Source organism: Psammomys obesus, unplaced genomic scaffold (genome assembly GCF_907164565.1).
Source record: "Psammomys obesus unplaced genomic scaffold, mPsaObe1.curated_primary_1811, whole genome shotgun sequence".
Lineage (NCBI taxonomy): Eukaryota > Metazoa > Chordata > Mammalia > Rodentia > Muridae > Psammomys > Psammomys obesus.
Window position 1 is genome coordinate 4,743,930 of NW_026590859.1, and position 16,289 is coordinate 4,760,218.

A 16,289-nucleotide genomic window follows, 5' to 3' on the forward strand; every position below is an offset into this window, starting at 1 on the left:
AGATTCTTTTGGAGACTACACCAGTGACCAAGAAACCCAGCGGATCTGGCCAAACAGCAGCTCCACATGTCCTGAGCCCGATGCTTGCTGTTCAGGGTCATTCAGTTCTTTTGTTGTTGTTGGTTTTCAGACAGGGTCTCATGAAGCCCAAGCTGGCCTCCAACTCCCTAAGTAACCAAGGATGACCTTGAACTCCTGCCCTCTAGAAGCATGGGCCATGGTGACTCGTAAGCAGTGCCCAGAATCAAGCCCAGGGCTGCTTCATGCTAAGGGAAACCCTCTACCCACTAGCCACATCCTAGCCCACACACATAACAGGTTCTACTCAGATCCTCCTGGGACAGGAAACAGTGACTCCAACCAAGGAACACTGGAACGCTGCTCACACATAGGCTGCTATAGGCTTGTGCTTAGATATAGAACGCCAGGGCTGCATGCTCTTCTGGAAGCCATCCAGACTACAGAGACCTCTGTAGTGTCGCTACATGACACTCTGCTGGTTACTAGTGAGACTGGAAAAAAATAAGGACAAAATTTAGACTAATCTGGAAATTACTTGCTCCATTTACTTTCCCACTGAAAGCCGCTTTGTGAAATATCAAAATGGCATCCCATCAGATCTGCGAGCAAAGCTGGCGTTCTGTTTTTAGAATCATTGGGTTCCTCTCTTTCTTGGTTAGACATACAACTCTAACTGCAGTGAAGTAAAACCATGGGTCCTATTTTGGAAACATACAATTTCATGGAAGTACACCCCACCCTGCCAGCACTGTGGGTGGAAAGGAAAAATCCAGCCAGCAATCCTCATGCCAGGAAATGAAGCACAGCCAAGTTTCCAAAGAGGTCCTCTTTGAATCTAAGCTTGCAAGGAAAATGTTAAAACATTCCTCATATTCAAAGCCCTTGAAACACTCACCCCATCTGGCTACAGATATCCAGGGACTGGTTGTAGCTTATAAGCTGGTTCTCCCTGTAAGAACTGAGATACAATTCTGCATGTTGAATAAAGGTGAATTTTCTTAATTCATTTTTTTTCACCTTGCCTTTAATTTAAAGCACATCAGTGGAGCACTCGGTATTAAGACAGAGACACGCAACTGCCTGAACCATCTACATGGCATGACGTTATTCTCTGTGTTTCCCGATGTGTGGCTGGGACCCCTCACCCCCACTCTAATTCACTTGTGTGCAATCTGAGCATTCTGTCTGTGTTACACTTTGCAGGTCTGTCCCTTCTGGTTGAGAAATGCTTTGTGGTAGCCTACAAAGAAAGCAGGGCCTGTCTTACCGCAGAAGGGTGCCAGGAACTCAAAGGCTGAGGTCACAGACACATAGCCTTGAGGATATTTTTCCCACCCCTCCCCCAACAGAATCCTTCATTCCAAGTCCGGGGCAGCAGAGGAAGCCCAAGTTGGGAAGAACCCATCTCAACAGCAAAGCCTTCAGCCCTGGATTTGCCCTGACTGCCATGTAAGGACGCCAGCACCCTCACCATGACAATGGAGGCAGGAGCGGTGGGCCGGCATGGTACTGTAGATGCTTGCTTGGAGGACCCCTCCCTAGCATTGGATAACCTCATTTTCTGGTAACAGTGCTGGGCTCCTGGAGTGTGCATACAAGTATCTGCAACCCTCTAGCAGACATCCTCAGAGCCCGTGGGATTCCTGTTTCCCTTTGTCCTGAAAACTACCGTGGGCAAGAAGGGATTCCTTTTATGTTGCTCCAGTATCCTGGACAAAGACGATTCTGCGATCAGCTACTGCCTCTCAGGTGAACAGACGAAGTGTGCAGGGTAGTTCTCTGATTGTGGGTGCCATAGAGATTTGGGGAGCATAGACAGACGCTGTGCAGTTGACCCTAAACAAGTAAGTTGTGGGGAGACTTTAACGTCCATACCCGGCCCTTCCATGCAGACAGCAGGAAACTGTGTTCAGAGAAAACGACTTGTCCAAGATGACATTGAAACCAAAAAGCCAGATGGCATCGCATCCAAGCAAGGGCCAACCACAGACATGAAAAGGAGGGGACTCCCATTTCCCTGAAACTTTCAAATAAAAACAAAACTGAAAGCACTACTACCTGGGATGTTTGTGGCCTTCTGGGGAAGGCTGGAGGAAACTGGCCTTCCCCCACAAGCCCTGCCTCAGCATCCGTGAGGCTGGCCTACAAATGTACTGCAGTGGGCTTCATCCCATGGCTGAGAGTTCTCCGGGTCTGCTTTTATGCTGCCTGAAAGCAGGTGGATTAAGGCACTGTGAGCTGTGCCCACTGGTCCATCTCCCCAGTGCCATCCTGTGTTCCTCTTAGCTCCTTCCTCCCCGACAGGGCGAACCCAGCTCAGCCAACTTCTCTCCTCATCTCGAGAGCCAATATGGATGCCACAATTTGTAGGGCATCTTTATAAGCCATCTTTAAAGCCTTCACAGTACTATGGAGAATCAGAGTGGGAAAGGCCATGATTGTCTTGATCATTAACAGCAGGGTAAGGTTCAAAACACCATTTCCTGGCCACAAACCTTTCTTCATAACTAGCAGTAGCAAAAAGCCTTTTTGCTACCGTGTACTGGGACCTTCTCCCAGGATGGTGGAAAATGCACCTCACAGAGCATTGCTTTCTGTTTAACATTTTGCTGTACAGATAAGAAAGAAAGGTAGGAGGAAAAGACCAAGATGAGAATTCTAGGATTCTGGAGTAGGAGGGAGAAACCTGAGCTCTTAGAAGGGAAAGCCTGTCACTGGGCCTTATCTACAGTCACAAGCTGACTGATGCGTGCTCATGAAAGCACACATACACGCGCGCGCACACACACACACACACAGGATTCTCGTGGTCCGTATTCAGCCTCACAAGGTTCCAGCAGCACCTAGTCAACAGTCACCTTCTATCACCAGAGACACCTAACTTCTTGGGAAGGCTCTCTGAGTCTCCATGACTCAAAGGCCTGGGATTCTTTCCTAAAAAGGACAGTGTTTGTTTAAATGCACACAAACACACACAGGCCTTGAGCACCAGGGGGGGAAAAAAAAAGACCAATGACAGCAGATGTTGCATAAGAACCAAGGCAAGCCCAGACGCGATCCACGCTCTCTGCTCTTGAACTCTGAGTTAATTATAACAAATTACAGGGACTCCAAGTACACCGTATAGAGACCATAAACTCCTTAATAGTGGCCTACACTGAACCAGGGTTCTGTGCGGAAAAGTAACTCACTTTCCACAACACATCACAGAGCAAAGGGAACGTCCTGCCTCTTCTTGTCTGTCCTGTGTCAAGGGCACAGATCCCTTCACAGTCAGTCCTCTCTGGAGGACTAGAAAGGGCCACAGAGGCCTGCCTCTTTCAGCTGATATGAACCATGACTGCAGAAGCCTGAAAAATGTGGTGAAAAGTGCTGACGTCATAATGAAATGCGAGCTTGTTAACCCACCTCAAAATCTCTCATGGTGCAGAAAACAGTTTACAGCTTCTAAGAAAGTTATACAGAAATATGACCACCCCACAGTTGTGCCCCAGATACAGCCAAGAAAGTTAGGGATTCAAAGCCACTCAAACGCTTGCGTACAAGGAGCTGGCAAGATGGCTCAGCGGGTAAAGCTCCTTGCCAGCTAGACTGGTGATCTTGTTTTCGCCCCTGGGATCCACACGGTGAAAGGCGAGACTGCACTCCTGCAAACTGTCCTACGACTTCCTTATAGAATCTGTGCCACATATGGATGTACACACACATAATAAAATTAAAACCCTTGGGTATGACCCTGGTGTGGTGCCACACATCTTTAATCCCAGCACTCAAGAGGCAGAGACGGGTAGATTTCCGTGAGTTCAGGGCCAGCGTAGGCTCCAGGCCAGCAAAGGCTACAGAGTAAGACCCCGTCTCGGGGGGAAAAACAAAACAAAACACCTTGAGTACAAATAGCACCATATCCTACAGTCACCAAAAAGTCCAAAAGTCAATTGCAGAAGAAACAAAAAGTGCTCCATCCACCACGCTATAAAGCCACCAGAAGGGGTGGGGTCATAGAGGGTGGGATCACAGGAAGGGGTGGAATCACACACATTCTACCTGGGCTACCAACCAGCTGGGTCCCTTAAGGAGAACAAGAAGAGAGTACTGACACACGCTGTGCTGTGGGTGGGCTTTGAGACACCAGGCTGTGGAAAGGTGCCAGACACATAGACACATCTTATATGACCCCACTGATAGTCTGTCACCAGAACCTGGGAAAGAGGAGGGAAAATGGCTGTAAAAGTTCCGAGGTAGTGGAGATGTTTGTCCAACTCTGTAAATGCACTAAAAACAGTGAATTGCCTGTGTGGTTTTTACATCTTATGAATTTTACCTGGAAGAAAGAAAAGCAGGTGAAAAAAATACCCGGCATGCTAGTAAGGAAAAACCCTAAAGGCATGGAGCAGCGCAGGTCAGAGCTGCTGCTGCCTCCTGGCTGCAGAGCTGCAGGGCCTACACTGTTTCCTGTGTGCAGGGTATTCCTTCCTCCTCAAGGTCCCCAAGGTGTCTCTCCCTGTGAGAGCCAGGCTACCCTCTAGGCTCAGGTCAGTTTTTCTCTTCTCTAACCCTCCCACACAAGGCAGCAGACGTCACTGTCCCACAATGACACCATCCCTCAAAGCCTCCAGTGTGGCCTAGCCCACAGCACGCCCGGCCCCCAGCGCTCCCCTAGTCCCCAGCACCCTTCCCTGATGCCCCGCCTTGAACAGCCCAGGCTCCTGCATCATCTCCTCAAGGACTCTCCACACCTGCATCTGGAGGCTGGGTGACACAGGAGGAGGCAGAGAGGGAGCCGAGGACGATGAGTCACCGCCGACTAAGCCGGTCCCCTGTCCTGTCTAGGGCATGGAAAGGTTCAGAAATAGCTGGTTTGGTGTGATGTGTAACTTCAGAACCTGTGCTCAAGAGCCTGAGGCTGGAGTATCACCTGAGAGCAAGAGTTCAAGGCCGTGGAGGAATACGGAGAATTCCGGTTCAAAACATGCTGGGCTGGCTGGGTGATCAGTGTGCGAACGTGAACACACCTGCCACATAAATCTGACAGCTCAGGTCTAATCACGGGAATCCACGTGACGTGGATGGGTGCGCACAGTCCCACGCTCCTACGGCAAGATGGGGCAGAAGCGATGTGTCCGAAAGTGCCTGGGCAGCCAACCTGGAACACAGTGTGGCAGAGACAGCAAGAGAGAGCCTGCCTCTGCAGCGGGCAAGGTGGGAAGAGAACATACTCCTGAAAGTTGTCCTCTGACGTCTCTCTGTGCCCCATCTATACAAATGCAGGACGAGGAGAAGGACGGAGAGGGAGGAAGAGGAGGACAAGAGAGCTACAGTGACAGGAGTAGGAGATGGGGGACCTTTTGGCCTTGGGGATATGGCTCAATATTAAAGCACTTAGCGTGTGGATATGTACACACTTGGGTTCACTCCTCACCAACACGAGGTGTGTAGGTGCTTGTGTGTGTGGTGTGTGTGTATGTGTGTGTAAGGCTTACAATGAACAGCGAGGGAGGGTAAACTCATCACTCTTCATGCAATGGGAAGAGTGTGAATTTGAGCTGTTAACCAATCTGAGCAAAGGGGGTTCAGAACAGGAAGGAGATCCGTCAAGACTCCAGCGGCCTGCTCATCGGGCTGCTCTGGCCACGCCTCTGAGCTGCAGCTGCAGAGCAGGGAGCCGTCATCCCTCTTACCCTAGTAATAAATATGACAACTAACTCATCTGCTTGAAGTACACAGCTGCCTGGCCTGAAGATCATGTGTCCACGGAATTACCTCCCATCCAGTGTGGGAACGGAGCTTAAATTACCCCTGCAAGCATGAGTCAACTGCCCAAGGAGCCGGCTTTCTGGTTACAAGCCAGGTTTGTGGCAAGAAGTCAGCAGAAATGCCTAAAAATGTGGTTAGCTGATGGGGGTGGGGGTGGGAGCAGGGGTGGAGGAACCGTTAGCAATATGCCTAGTGTGAAGAAAAAATGACAATGGACGAAGAGAGCAGGCCTAGGCTCCTCCTCAGAATCCTTAACTAAGGGCAACGTCACTGCCAAAAGGTCTGTCTCCTGCCGGTGAGGTCATGTACCTGAGGCAAGGAGGAAATACTGACTACAGGCTTAAGAGGTGTTTGCAGGGGGGATGAGGCAACAGAACTAATTACTTACATAGCTCCTAAGGGCTCTGATAAAAGAGAAGCTACAAATCTTCCCAGCCTCTCTAGGTCACTGCAACCAGACTCCTGACCCTGAAACTGTGGGTGGAGAACACGGAGGGCCGGGCTTCTGCCTCCCACCCCTGCTCCTGCAGAAAGAGCCCAAGAACCAAGCCCTTTTCAGCTTCTGTAAAGGCAACGTTCTGAACCTCCAACCCTCCAGCACACGTTGGAGAGAAGGCTGAGCTTCCACACCTGCCAGAAGGCAAGTGACACACCAGGCCCTGGGACACCACCAGCACGAGGACCTCAGCTTCAGCTGAGGTAAACTTCTGATCAGGGTGGGCAGAAGGCTCCTCCTACTCCCTTTCCACAGTTTGACCGGGATATGGACACGCCAGGCTCACAGGAGCGGAGTGATTTCTCTGTGTCGTGGGTGCCTTCACATCCTCTCAGGCCAGCCACAGAGGCTCCAGGACACTAAGATTTCTGTTTACACATGCGGAATTGGAGCTGCCAGCAGCTTCGGAGACTGGCCAGGCTCCTGTGTCCATTGCTCTGCCCACACGGCGTGTAGGTACTTCTACATCTTCTATTGTCTAGGAGCACAGACCTCAAAAGAAAAGAGGGAAAGAGGAGAAAAGGGTACCCAAAATCTGAGCCACACTACAACATGAGTCCACTGGCCACTGATGGAATTTCCAGGGCTGGCCATGAACAGTCTCCCTCACAGAATCTTCACAAGTGGCTGGAGACATCAAACGTGGCAACGACTGCCAAAAATAAAATACCAGATTGGCAAATGTCACAGCCCAAGAATCTAGTATCTTCCACGCTGTGGTTTCTGGCAAAAATTGTGCCCGTTTTTTTTTTTTTTTTTTTCAGCATGGAAATGCCTCCCTATAATCCTGTTTTTCAGGCTCTTGAGTAATTTTAAGTGTCCTTTCATCCTTGAAGATCTACTTTTCTAACTGTCTCAGTATCAACAACAAAATCTTTAAATTTTTTTTCTCTTGTGTACATATGTGTTGTGCAAGCGTGTGGGCATGCACGAGCAAGTGTGTGGAGTGTATCTGCACGTGTGTGGAGGCCCAGAGCTGTTGCTCTGAGTTGTCCTCCATTACTCCCTACCTTTTTCTTTGACTCAGAGTCTCTTAATTGAGCCCAGAGCTCACAAATATGGCTAATCTTGGCAGCCTGCTTGCTCCAGGGAACCTCTGTCTTCTGAGCCCAAATTACAGAGGGTCACATTTTGTGTGTTCTGGGGATCCCAAGTCTAATCACTGAGCCATCTCCTGAGACACCAAAATTTTCTTATAAGCCTTGACATGAAGACAATTTTGGGGTAGAAAAAATAGTTGACTAGACTGAAAAATGATGAAGTTTCACAGGGCTGAATACACACAGGTAGACAGCAACCCTTTGCTGAAGATGCGGGCCGGGGTGGGAACTGTGGAGCAGAGAACTGTGATTTCTGTCTTCTGTTCCACAAGGGGCAGCTACAACACAGTCCTCCTCCTCAGCACAGGACCGAGAACTGAAAACCAGCCCTTAGAAATGAGGACAGGAACCTGTGAACTGTGTCCTTCCTGAACCAAGAGCTCAAGGCAGAGTGCTTCAAGCCGTGGGGGAGGGGCCCAGGCCTGGAGACCCAACCCATCTTCTTCCTTACTCCTCCCATCAGACAAGGGGGGCAGCTTTGCCATCAAGTGCCCCGTCACAACGAGCCACCTCTGGGGAACAACAGCACCAACCAGTCCGAAGGGACACCCACAAAGGCGGGAGCCAACGCTTACCCTCTGCTTTTTATAGACTTCTCTGTCGGGTGTCTGCTATCAAAACATGCTATCTCAGCACCAGGAGGTGGAGACGGCTTGCTGGTTAGCCAGGCCAGCTAAAGGGAGGAGTGAGAGACTGTCAAAAAACAAGCCAGGTGGTTCCTGACAGAAGATACCTGAGGTTGCTGTCTGGTCTCTGCGAGCACACAGATACACACACACAGACAGACAAGCAGACAGACACACACACACACCACAGCATCACCACCACAAGCAGCCACGCAGCATAGCTGATAAACAGCAATGAGGAGGGCAACATCTGTAAACATAGTAGAGTACTTGGGAATGCATGGAGTATTAAAAACACTCAAAAAAAACCAGGCCCATGGACTGAGGGAAAACAGCAGGCCTATGACGGTGTCACACCCTAATATGGACCAAATAAAAACAACACGTAACCCCGCCCAGACAGCAGCACCACGGAAAACTAATGGTGGCAGGGTTTCTGAGCGTCCTCCAGGGCAGAGCATGGCCACGCTGCCCAGGTGGTCCTTCTGGACCGTACCTGCACTGGGTGGGCTTACCTGTGCTCCTGTGGCTTTCAGCCCCCAACTCTGCCTGCCCCGTAAGCTCTCCTACCGTGTTCCTGAGTATCTACCCTTCCACCTGCTGCGATTCCTTCATATTCACCAGGTCTCTCGCTGCCTCCAGTAAAATCTATGGACGTGTGTGTGTGTGTGTGTGTGTGTGTGTGTGTGTGTGTGTGTGTGTAGAGGGGACAGAAAACTAATGTTAGTAACTGAGATTGGAACACACGAGCCTGTGACTACCAAGGGCCAGTTATCAAGGGAAGTCAGACTCCCTGACACACTGTGGCCAGTGGACCAGACATAGCTACGAATTTGTTGTTCACCACATTCTGATATTGCGGAAAGATATAAACATCTATCCATGTTTGTTTCTTGCCAGTGCATACATGTTTTCATACATAGTGACGTTTGTGGAATGTGTACATACACAGAGCCAGGAGGACTCCCGAGCAGGATGCAGTGTCCCCTTTATTGCCCTTCCGTCACTGCCTTGTGACAGGCTCTCTTACAGAACCAACAGGCTGCTTTTTGGCCAGGCTGGTAGGCCAGCCAGCTCTCACGGGATCTGCCTATCTCCACCCCACCTGTGTTTGCGGGGGCTCCAAACACAGGTCCTCTGACTACCTAGGAAGCGCTCTTACCCATCTCCCCAGGCCCCATCTGTGTTTCTAACACACGCACCCACAACACTCATACCGTCCTGACTGGCCACACACACTGACACGCAGTACGAGCAGTGTACGGGCCTACCCCAGAAACAAGCGCCTTCAGGGCCGGGGCTTCTGGGGCAGCTGCTTGGTTCTGTGGAATCTTTCATTTTCCTTGAACATTAAACCAAAATAGTTCTTTGTGATTCCAAGAATCATTCGAAACAGACTGGAGAACTCTAGAAGCTACGTAACTTACGTCAGACGTCCCGCCAGAGCCAAACTGACTGCCTCCATCTTTTCATAGCGGGTCATTTATTTCAGGGACACCAGCCAAGAAAACTTCAAGTCTAACTTAGATGAACACAATGCTTTCGTCGTCCTGGTTTCTACCATCTTCAAAAAATGTTAGCTCGTCAAAACCCCTTCTTTCTAACATAACTTCTCTCCACGATTTCCTAGTAAAGCATCAGGCATCTGGCTTGGGTTTGGCTAATTTTAGTTCAAATGTGCTACACTCTGCTTTGACCTCGTTGCGGGTGGGAAAGAGAAGCGAGGTGTAGCCTGTCCCTCTGACCCCTCTGCCCGGCTCATCGGAGTTTCACAGCCACACCTGGTAGCCTGACACCTTTTCACTGCTTATTTCCAACATCTTACTTTTCTGCCCTTCTGAAGGCCTCAGTGTCATCAGCTGGCACTATGTGCCCAAAGCTAGAGATGACTGATGACTTCAAACGAAAGCCCATCCTGGTTTCCACTGCTGCACAATGCTCACTATGTAAAAGGCTCCTTCAAAGAAGTGCCTGTTCCCCCTCGCTCTGTCTATACTACTTCCTTCTCTTTCACAGAGCTTGGCCCTCCCATGCCAGCAATTCTATGGTATGTCTAAGCAGCCACAGGGCAAGAGAGCGGTGGAGTTGGCAAGGACTCTCAGGGAGCTCAAACAAATCCCTCCCAAGGCTTCTCCCAAGTCAGCAGGCCTGGTTCACCTAAAACCACTGCAGGGGGGCCAAAGGGCCAGGCAGTGTGGCAGTGTGGCAGTGTGGCAGTGTGGCAGTGTGGCAGTGTGGCTGAGCAATGCCCCTTTGTCATCTGGCTCAGTGAAGAGAACACTCTGTCAACTATGGGACACTGTGTTTAGATGTTACACTATTATTCTAGAATAATATGTCACACTATTATTCTATATCTTGGCAGACAGGTTATGGCAGCTCAGGATTTGGGAGGTGTCAGATGAGGAAGACAGAAATAAAACGATTGGTACCCATTAACATTTGATGTGACATATTCCCATGAGTCTTGAGCTTGGTCACTTGATCTCCAGCTGGAGGTATTGCTTCTGGGGATTTGGGATCCTTTAGAAGGAGGGCCTAGCTGAGGAAGCAGGTCATTGGGGACAGAGCGCTGAGGTTTATAGTCTGACCTCTCTCTCTCTCTCCTGCTTCCTATGTCATCTTAGCTTTCACACCTCCACAAAGCTGCTGACATCCCTGTGTCCTCTCAAACCGTGAGCCAGAATAAATCCTTCTTCTCTTGAATTGCATCTTTAAAAAAAAAGATTTATTTATTTAGTACACTTGTCTGGCATTTTGATCAGTGATGAGAAAAATAATATAATGTCCTTGTTATGAATAACCTTCCTGGGTAATCAGACATGAGGCAGACACCGACACCAGTACACAAGACTTCTGAACTATTTGAGCCCTGGCTCTCTTCTGACAGATAGCATAAGGACCTACAGTCCGGCCCGATAGTGATGCTTATGCACAAACAAGGTCTTCACCGGGGTATTGTGGGAAAACACTGGTACACTCAACTCAACCGCAGAGACCTTCTGGAGGCAGTTAAAGTGTGAAGACAGGTGGAAAATCAAATGGGTCAGTGAGGGGATATATGGGCACGTGGACACCTCGGACCTGCCCTTTCCCTTCCTGTCTCCCTTCCCTTTCTATCCAACTCAGTATCCCACCAAGCTTCTGACTCCCCACACCTGGAAAACGCACCAGGCCCAATCCCAACCAGCATAATGACTCCCCTACAGAGCCAAAGGATTCTTTATGAGGTGTGAAAGTCTTTAGAGCCGCCATCAAGCACAGCCTGGACACAGTGGTCATCTCTTCCCACAACTCTTGTTTCTCCCTTCTCTGTCCTTCACCACAGGTAAGGTCCGTGGTGGTCATCACAGTCACTCAACTTCTGAGGTAAATACAGTATGTACAATTCCTAACCTGCTCCCCGATCTAAGTCCTCACTGTCTCACTAAGCACCGCATCCTTCCCAGCTCTGCAATGTTAAACTAACCAGCCCTCTGGAGTCTCAATGAAGGGGCAAACACATCTTTGAAAATCAAAGTATTTGGAAAAATAAAAGTTTGGCTTAAAAAATTAAATTACTTTTCAGCTGGTTTTCATGATTGCTCTCTTAAAAAGTGCCTTATTTTTTATTGTTTTTAGAGACATGCCAAATGACAAGCCCCTAAACACATAAAAACTTAGGATGCAATGTGTTGTAATCAAACTGTTACTTTTTTGAAGGGGAAGAGTTGTGGCACAGTATACCTGTTTTTCTGAACTGTTCTACTCATGAGTAAAACATACAGATATGTATTCATCGTTAAAAGAGCACAGATCAGGTTGGGAGACAGCTACCTGTTCTCGGAGCTTGCAGCATTCCGGGAGGACAAAGTTCAGATCCCAGGATGTGGGGGGGGGGGCATGGTGGTCTGACTATAATCCCAGCGCTTGGAAGGTGGAGACAGGGGGTCCCTGGACAATCTAGTTAGTCAGAGAAGCCACACTGGCCAGCTCTGGGTTCATCTGAGAGACTGTCTCCATGAATGAAGAGGAAAACAGTCTAAGAGACTCAGGTCTGCACATGCGTGCACACACATTATGGACATGTGCCCAGACATACATGTGAACTCATACACATGCACACACATGTCCACATACAGGCTTACTACACACATGAAGAAAGAAAGGAACATCGAGCACTGCACAGGAATACCCCTTTGAAACAGGAGGGAGGTTTCTGATTTATTTGCTTTTAAAATGCTAATTTTTTCCCTTTCAATAAAAAATAAATTGTAGCAAATTAGTTATTACTAGAGATCATTTGAGTGTTTGATTCCCATTTGATTCCCAGATACAAAGGACATGCAGAAACTGCATTTCATGGTCAAGTCTGATGCCAGTGTGTCCAGCCACAGCAGGACCTAAACAGCTGCCCTCCCCCGTCCCCCCGTCACAGTCCTTGAAGACTGTGGCTTTTATCTGGGAGACAGAAGCAGCTCAGTACCTGTGAGCCTGTGACTTAGGCACAACCTGGCTGAACTGAGGGCGTGCACCTCTGGACTCCTCAGTTAAACACGAGGAAATTGTAGTTGAGAAGGGAGACACACATCAGCTCCGGCCCGTCTCAACTCTTTCCAGCAAGGATGAGAGCCAGGAGCAGAAGCGGGGAACAGAGGCACATTTCTATTTGCATAAAAGCTTCCAGTCTTCTGGGTTCTGTAAAGTGCACTTTTCTCTGATCACAGTCCTAAGAGCACACTCAGATCCACCCAGCCTCAGGCACAGGCAACAGGACAGAGGCCTTGTTGAGGCTCCTTCACTGCAGTGTGGTGGAAAGTGGAAATACAGGGCCTGTTGGTCAAAGATTTCAAGATGGAATGTAGTGCCAAAGCCAAGTTCCGGGCCTTCCTGAGCACCGGGCCATGTGACCCTGGCTGTACAGGTGGCAGAACCACAATGCCAGCCTTAGTTATGAGAGCACCTGCCAGGTGCCCTGGATGCCAGACCAGTGACAGAACATTGTCCAGGAAGGAAAGGGGGCTGGCAACACAAATTTAAAAAAAATGCAAATAAACCTTCAAAATACATAGACACAAAATAAAACCAGCTTTACTGCTCTTTGGTGGAAAGGCCCTGAGATCTGCCCATTCCTTCATTCCAGCTGCCAACCAGGATGTCTACCATGGAATAGGAATGTTAAGAAAGTAGGCACGAAAAGGAATGTGAGCTGGGGGTGCAGCTCAGGGCTACAGCACTTGCTCAGTAGGTTAAAGACCCTGAGTTCAAACACCAGAAGCGCGCGCGCACGCGCACACACACACACACACACACACACACACACACACACAGAAAATCTCCCTTGGGAAAGTCAGTCTGCCCCCAAGATCACCCCTTCTCACAGTCAGCCTAGCCTAGCCGCTAAGTTCCAGGTCAGTAAAAAGCTGTTTCAAAAAGAAATCAAAGTTGGGGCCTGGGAACGGGCCCACGGGAAGTGTGCCTGCCGTGCGTGAGGACGGGGTCCCCAGAGCCCACAGAGATACCAGGGTGTGTGGTGGTCCACCTGTAACTCCAGAGCGTGGGGGTGGAGCCTGGATCCTGCGTCAGGGCGAGGCGTGCGAGCCTAACGCTGCGCTCCGGGCTCAGCTGAGAGAACTCCGCTTCAACGGATAAAGTAGGGAGCAGTAGAGGAAAATGCGTGATGCCAACTTTGAGCTTTCGGCGACAGGCACACAACCCCCCCCACGTGTACCCCACCACACATTTACACATAAACACATACGTGATGAAATAAAAGGTCAATGGACTAAGAAATGACATCCCAGGCTGCCCTGACTATCCCACAAAATGCCACATGTGTGCACTGAGCACACATGGACACTCATGTACACGCCCCAAAGCACCACTTTGCCTCATGTGAAGCTGTGGGGCTTGGACTGCACTGGCATTGCCCTCTATATGCCAAAGACCTGAAGGTGGCATTGCAAGGAAAAGTGCCCCAGCATGGTCTAGAAATCTAATGACCTACATTCTTTCACACACACACACACACACACACACACACACACACACACGTATGCATACACACATACATGCATGCATATATACACACATACGTACACACACATATATACACGCATACATACACACATATGCATGCATACACAGACACACACACACACACACGTGCACACACACAAAAGTGCTTATCCTCTTTACGACACACGAGGACCACAGCTGTAAATATAGGCATCCATTTCTGTGTGTTTGAGAGACAACTTGTTCCCACACAGGAACCACCTCCAATGCTGAAGGAAGGCTGTGCAAGCCCACGCAGAGAGTAAGTGTGTCAAAGCCCTGTTGCTGGCTGCTGAGCAGTGGGGCCTACAGACAAGGCCAGGTCCCTGCAGTAGCTAGCAGAGGCGGGCAGCGGGGTGTGCTTTTAAGAAGAGGGCACAGGCGCAGCAGCACCCTAACATAGTGGCCCTGGATGCCCCCACAGCCCCATCACACCAACACATGCACAGTGCCTGGAGATGCTTGCTGGCGAGAGAATGGCCGGGCTGGCACTCATTACACTATGAAAATTGTGCAGCGCACTGACCACTGACAGAGGGGACAGTCCCATCCCAGCACGCCAGCTGCACAGCATCCTCTGCACTAGGCCAGCACCTACTCATCAAATGTGTGTGAGCAAATGCAACACACTCACATCCCAGCACAAGGAAAACATCTGACAATCAGTTCTGCATTTCAGAAAGCAGGCATGCACTGTGAGTCTCAGATTCACTCTTCAAAGATTGTTTATCCCTGGCTTAGTGTTCGTGTGTGTGTGTGTGTGTGTGTGTGTGTGTGTGTGTGTGTGTGTGTGTCCCACAGCTCTTCAGCTGCCTCTTGCCATCATGAAAGAACTTCTCCACCCCACTTACAAACCATCCTTTAAAGCCATGTGCTTACTGTGGCTGGGAAAACACTCTGCAGAAACCCTTCCTTTGATTCCAGAAGATACGGGGGGCGGGGGGATGTAACGATGTAAGGAGCCCCAGGACTCAGGAGAGCCTGGCCAAGCCAGCAGCTGGGAAGGCACTGTGGTCCCAGCAGGAGGCCCGTCCGCCCAAGAAGTGCTAACACTCCCAAGGCCCACGGGGCACATGGTCCAGTTAGGGCACATGGACCAGTTGGGGTGAGGCTCAACATTCCCTTCTTAACCCCTCTAACTGCAGTGGCTTCGTGACTGTCCCCATCGGTCTTGGAGAGGCCTAGCTGCTGCCAGCCTGTTCATTCGCATGGCTGGGATCAAGCCAATTATTTCTATCCTTTGGTTTTATTATACCATGTTTTCTGCTTTCATCATATTGTGTATATGTGTGTGTGTGTGTGTGTGTGTGTGTGTGTGTGTGTGTGTGTAGGACTGAGGCTGATGTTGGGTAGCTTTCCTCAGTGGCTCTCCACCTTGTGCTACAGACAGGTTCTCTCCCTGTACCTGGGGCTCACTACTCCAGCCAGGCTGGCTGACCAGAAACCCCAGTGCCTCTCCTGTCTGTCTATCCTCTCCTATCTGTCTGTCCTCTCCTGTCTGTCTGTCCTCTCCTGTCTGTCTATCCTATCCCGTCTGTCTACCCTCTCCTGTCTGTCTGCCCTCTGCTGTCTGTCCTCCCCTGCCTGCCCTCTCTGGCACTAAGATTCACTGCTGCCAACTGGCCACTGTGGGACCTGAGCAATCTTGGAGCCCTCCCTTTGACACCTTTCCATGCTCTTACTCAGTTGTCACCTTACCCTGGGGTCTAGTCTGGGTTTTTTTTTTTTCCTCCAACATCACCAGTCCCTTATCAGGCTCCCCCATGGTGGAGAGATTTGCTCCTCAACCGTCATCTCCTATGAGTGAGAGGAGAAAATCTCAGTTTAGCCATACTTTCCCGTTATCTACCTCAAAACTGGCTGCTGATGCCCAGATCACCTGTATCTGCCCATCCCTTTCCCCAGCGCTGGAGCCAAAGGCTCATGCTGCCACTCGCAGCTGTCACACAGGTTCCGGGGTGCCAACTCAGGTCCCTGTGTTTGGGCGGCAGGCACCTCACACACAGGGTCCTTCACAGAAACGGAGGGGGAGGAGGGAGGAAGAGGCTAATAGAAACATAAAACCTTCAACTGAGTCATCATTTGGGGAATTTACAGTCCTGAAACCCACACAGTGAGAAATAATGGCACACATGCTGCGGCCCTCTAAGCCCGTCGGAGCCACTCCCAATGCCCAGATCTGAGCAGCAGGGTTAGAAGGCGCTCCTCCGCTCCCACCTCCTCCAGAAAGGACAGCTGGATGAGCGCCTGCAAGGC

The 16,289-nt window shown here is 50.0% G+C and overlaps 1 protein-coding gene across 1 annotated transcript in view; it reads right to left on the minus strand.

The window, feature by feature from the left end:
* Positions 1 to 16,289, minus strand: part of Ptpn14 (protein tyrosine phosphatase non-receptor type 14) — a 137,928-nt gene that overhangs the window by 55,928 nt on the left and 65,711 nt on the right.